The sequence below is a fragment of the Crotalus tigris genome, unplaced genomic scaffold (genome assembly GCF_016545835.1).
Source record: "Crotalus tigris isolate CLP2741 ecotype Arizona unplaced genomic scaffold, ASM1654583v1 scf7180000017630.2799268, whole genome shotgun sequence".
NCBI classification, from domain to species: domain Eukaryota; kingdom Metazoa; phylum Chordata; class Lepidosauria; order Squamata; family Viperidae; genus Crotalus; species Crotalus tigris.
In genome coordinates this window covers 1,111,415-1,116,380 of record NW_024096524.1, presented here as the reverse complement: position 1 = coordinate 1,116,380, position 4,966 = coordinate 1,111,415, and the positions used below count along the sequence as shown (strand labels likewise).

The 4,966-nt window shown below is 37.3% G+C and overlaps 1 long non-coding RNA gene across 1 annotated transcript; it reads left to right on the top strand.

Annotated features, from left to right (window-relative positions):
• The first annotated feature begins 2,727 nt into the window (after positions 1-2,727).
• LOC120304154 lies at positions 2,728-4,534 on the top strand. Its single transcript, XR_005555652.1, has 3 exons — positions 2,728-2,779; positions 3,168-3,250; positions 4,350-4,534. It is a non-coding gene; the product is annotated as an uncharacterized LOC120304154 (long non-coding RNA).
• The last annotated feature ends 432 nt before the right edge of the window (positions 4,535-4,966 follow it).

Genomic DNA, 4,966 nt, shown 5'->3' with positions numbered 1-4,966 from the left:
GTTGGTTGGCTGTGTTGGAGTTATTGTTTGCGGATCTCAGGATGTCATCACACAACCCATTACCCAGGTCATTACAACACAAAAGACTAATGGGCACATAGCCAGCACCTCAGCTACTCAGGATATTACGAAACAGCCGAACAATCCGCAACTTGGTGGGTGTCAGTTTGCTTTATGTATGGATTGGAGGGGTTTAAAGTGGCTAATGATGCAGCTGTGGTCTGGCTTCTGGTTTATGGTCATGCCTCATCATCGGTGTGGGTTTGGGTTTGCTTTTTGCGTGGATGTGTGGTGGTGACATCCTGTGTGGTTTTCGTGAGTGTGAGTCTGGTATCATTTTTTTTGTTAGGGATTCGTTTGTCAATAAGGGCGGGTTTCCAAATGGCTGGTAGGCGGGAGGTATCATCTCGTTTATTCATGCTGTGTGGGCATTTTTCTATCTCGATGGCTTCTCTGATTATTCTGTTATTAAAGTGTTCAGTTTTGGCGATAATTCTGGTCTTTTTAAAGTCAATTTCATGTCCTGTGGCTTTAAGGTGTTGAGCCAGGGAAGAAGTTGGTTCCTCTTTTTTGACTGAGTTCTTGTGTTCTTCAATGTGTGCACTTATTCTTCTGTTGGTTTGTCTGATGTATGTGGTGGGGCAAGCAGTGCATGGGATTTCATATACTCCTTGATTTTCTAACTCAATTTTGTCTTTGGGGTTTCTTAGGATGGTGGATATTTTTCTGTTTGTGCAGAATGCTGTCTTGATGTTGTGTTTGTGGAGGATCTTGCTGTTTCTGTCTGTAGTGCCTTTTATGTATGGGAGGAGGGCTTTGCCGTTTTTTTGTTCTCTGTCTTGGATTTTAGTGGGGATTTCTTTTTGGATTAGGTTGGTAATCTATCACTAAAACTGAACACTTTAATAACAGAATAATCAGAGAAGCCAGTTAAAAGGAAGAAACAGCTATGATCACACATTGCTCCTAGAAGCACGAAGCCGAAAACACCAGCCTGAAGATGACAAATAGGACTTCGTCAAAACATCACCAAGACACTTCCAATTTTACGCAGGGAAAAACCCGAATAACTAAAGACCTACATACAAACACCCACGAAAACCTTAGAAAACAAATTATATATATATATATATATATATATATATATATATATATATATATATATCTACCATATTAAGTGAGGACCACCTATAATATAAATATAAATGAGTTTAAACTGTAAATAGGGAATTCCTCTGTGTTGTTATTTAATTTGTTTGTTCTAGTCTGGCATTCTGAAGTTAGAGAAGAGAGAAATTTATAATTGTGCCATCATTTTATATTAGCCTTCTCCCCTAATCTTATATACTATTACAATAGTCTAAACATAATCTTGATCTGGGATATTTGGGCCCCAAATCCTCCTACTCTACTCAACTCCTAGTAGACTCTCTTTTGGCATTCCCACTATGAAAGTTTCCAGATTTTGAATAGTTGGTCTTGGAGCAAGGAGTTGGGCTAGAAGACCTCCAAGGTCCCTTCTAACTCTGTTATTCTGTTATCTTGTGGAAAAATAGATATTACATTTCCCTCACTAATGTTGAAATCCTCTCTTTCAATGGCAAATATAGTACATTACATGACTTGTGGAATGCTACCCCACAGATGATTAGGGCTGCAGTCTTATGGAGGAAGAAAGTTCTTATTTTCTTTCCACAAGACCCATCGGAGGCTCTCAAAACATTTCTGGAAACTTCCCTGAGAAATATGAAGTGAGGATTGAGAAGCTCCTGGGGAAAGGATGAGCTACCAAAGTTAAGTTACAGCTACCGGTAAAGAATTTTAAATAATTAGATTACCATATAAAGTGTTAACACCACCACTTTACACACATTCTTGGGTCTTGAAATAAGTTAAAATCCAAAAAGGGAGTACTGGCTATTGAATTTCCTAAATTATCCTTTCTGATACATTTTGGAACAAAGCCAGCACCCTATAGAATTATTACTGAAATGGATCCATTCAGCCATCCATTTAGCCATCTGATTTATACACCATCCAATAACAAAAATTCTCCATCTGAGATTTGGGGGATTCCTGGGAACATTATAGCAAAACCTTAGGCATCAGAACTTGGAATGTATCATTCCTTCAGTGTAAATAAGTCGGGGGGGGGGGAGGGAAGAGATGTGACTTGAAAGAGTCTTAACAGTTAGTGCTGAAGGAGTCCTCTACACAAATATCCTTTGAATTAATTCCATTGAGGTTTATCTATTCTAAATCAGATATTGAAAACTTTGGCTGTTTTTAATTTGGATTACCAGGTACTGGAGATCAGCAATTGAAAATGGATATTATTCATCAGGTTCTACCTGATGAAAATCTATTAACTTTCTGACCACAATCAGTAGAAAGAATGCTAAGCTCTGTGATTAACTGGGTCTCTGAATTCTTTTTTGTTGTTACCACTGAAATTGCCAAATTACAGCTGTAAATTACCAAGAAGCAAGTGTGCAATTTCCTGTTTGCAGTGGGAAGAAACAGAAAATATAGACCTTTATTTAAGTTTAATATATCTGAAAATGTGTCCCTTTTCCACATAATCTTATTCCCCAAATAGCTGAAACCCCTGCTTATTCACTTGATAATATTACTGCTTTGACCACTGCAGCCTTAAGTGCTCCCTGTCATAGAAGGAAGGAAGAAAGGAAGGAAGGAAGGAAGGAAGGAAGGAAGGAAGGAAGGAAGGAAGGAAGGAAGGAAGGAAGGAAGGAAGGAAGGCCAATATTATTAAAATCAGGTTGGTTTCAATTTCTAATTTTCCATATTTCTTCAAGTTTGTTTGACTCATCTTTATAGATATTTGTTTTTCTAAGTTCTGACAAATATTTGTTATATGTATGTTCATGTACATTTCTTTCTAGACATTTTTGTATGCAATTAGATAACATCCCCATTTCCCCCCAAATTTCGTTGACATCATAGTTTGAGCACCTTCCCTTTGCACACATATTAGTGTATATTCAATATTCATCCTTAATGTTACATCATTATGTCCTAATTTAAACAAACTACAGGTTTTTACATAAATCTATGTTACAATTCCTGAATAGTTTCAAGAAATGCAAATCAAGTAGACTTATATTAAAATGCAAACTAACTCATTTTTCCTTACTTTCAACTGGTAGCTCTCTAGAATCCCTGGAGTGCAACTATGTTCAAATTTCAACTCAATTTGAAACTCTATTACAGTCAAGGACCAGCTATACAGGTACAATTCAGCAACCATATTGTGGATGGTGGAGGCAGAGGGGATGGAAGTGGGATCAAATAAGGGTGCAATTTAGACAGAAATGGGGAGAAAGAAGAAGCAAAACTGGTAAGAACTGGAGTACCAAATTGTAATTATTCAAGGCAGCAAGAAATGAAAGTAGTGTTTAATTGTTAAGTAAGTACAATTCTATATTACTCAATGCCAGTTTGGTAAAGTATTAAAATATTACTAACTCTAATTCTGGGGAACTGAATGGCAGGTGAGAGGCTACAGTTTTTATAGGAATACATCTGATGTCTTCCACGAATGGTGTAGGAGAAGACTACTTTTGAAGCAGAATGACTTAGGACAGGGGTCTCCAAGCTTGGCAACTTTAAGACTTGTGGCCTGCCATACTGGCTGGGGAATTCTGGGAGCTGAAGTGCACAAGTCTTAAAGTTGTTGAGTTTGGAGACTGCTGGTTTAGGACAATAACTGAGTCAGTTGGGATCAGGTGCACCCAAACTGAATTAAATAAAGAAACAAATTAACAAACAACATAAGAGGATAGCAATAAACTGAGAAGAAAATACTGCAGCTTGTCCTATGTAGCTTATCAATCTTTTACTGAACATCAATTGAAAACAAATCCATCTAATGCTTTGCATCTGCCAAACTGGCATTCATGTTGGGGGGGGGGGGAATTGGGATGAAGACAAGGAAAACACAGTAAAAATGACTTTCTGATATAGTTTACTGAGCTAAGCTTTGGTATACCTAAGTATACCAAAGTGAGTTTATTGGAAGCCCTTGTTTGTTTAGAAAATGCTCACTAGAATGCAGAGAAATTTGCCATATAAAAGCAGAGGCTTTCATGGGACTCCTTTCATTTTCTGCTTGAAATGTATGGGAGAGGAGACATCCCAGCTGCTTGCTGCACTGTGAGAACATATATGTGTATTTAAAATGCCTATCTAATTATATACAGATGTAATTATGAAATATACTCATTCTGCATTCAAAATTAAGAGTAGAACAGATGGTGAAAACTCAGTTGAAAGCAATATGTCCATTAAAATAACCCATAACATGATTTCTATTTTTTTTTCACATCTAGCTAGACCTATCTGAAATATTGAGGACAAGAATAAATATCTCAAACAAAATATCCTTGGATAAAAGTCTTCAATGATACTTTAGGTAAAAAAAAAGTCTAGGTTAAGCTCAAAACACTGTTATTGAAACTAGACTAAGAACTGAATCTCTTTTTCTAGAGCTAGCACATGTTTAGTTGGATCCTTGTTCAGGTGTTGTAAGTCACAGAACAGGAGAAACATTTAAGTTGCAGATTATAGTCAGTTGTTTTGATCTCTCTCACACACACACATACACACACAGAGAGAGACAGAGAGAGAGAGAGAGAGAGAGAGAGAGAGAGAGAGAGAGAGAGAGAGAGAGAGAGAGACATGGACATGATCATATACAAGTTGAGAATTATGTTCTTAGAAACAAGCATTCCAGTTCTATTATCACCTCCTTCTCTTCATCAATATTCCATCACCTGTCTTTAGATACACAGGCAATTTCTCATTTTTCTTGGTAATTTTCTTGCATGACCTGTGACACATACAGAAACTCTACTCAGATATTTGCCCACACTCATGGGAAGGCAGTGTCACAGAGACAGAACAGAACCAGCATGTTCAACGTTGCTCTCAGCCCATGAGACTCTAA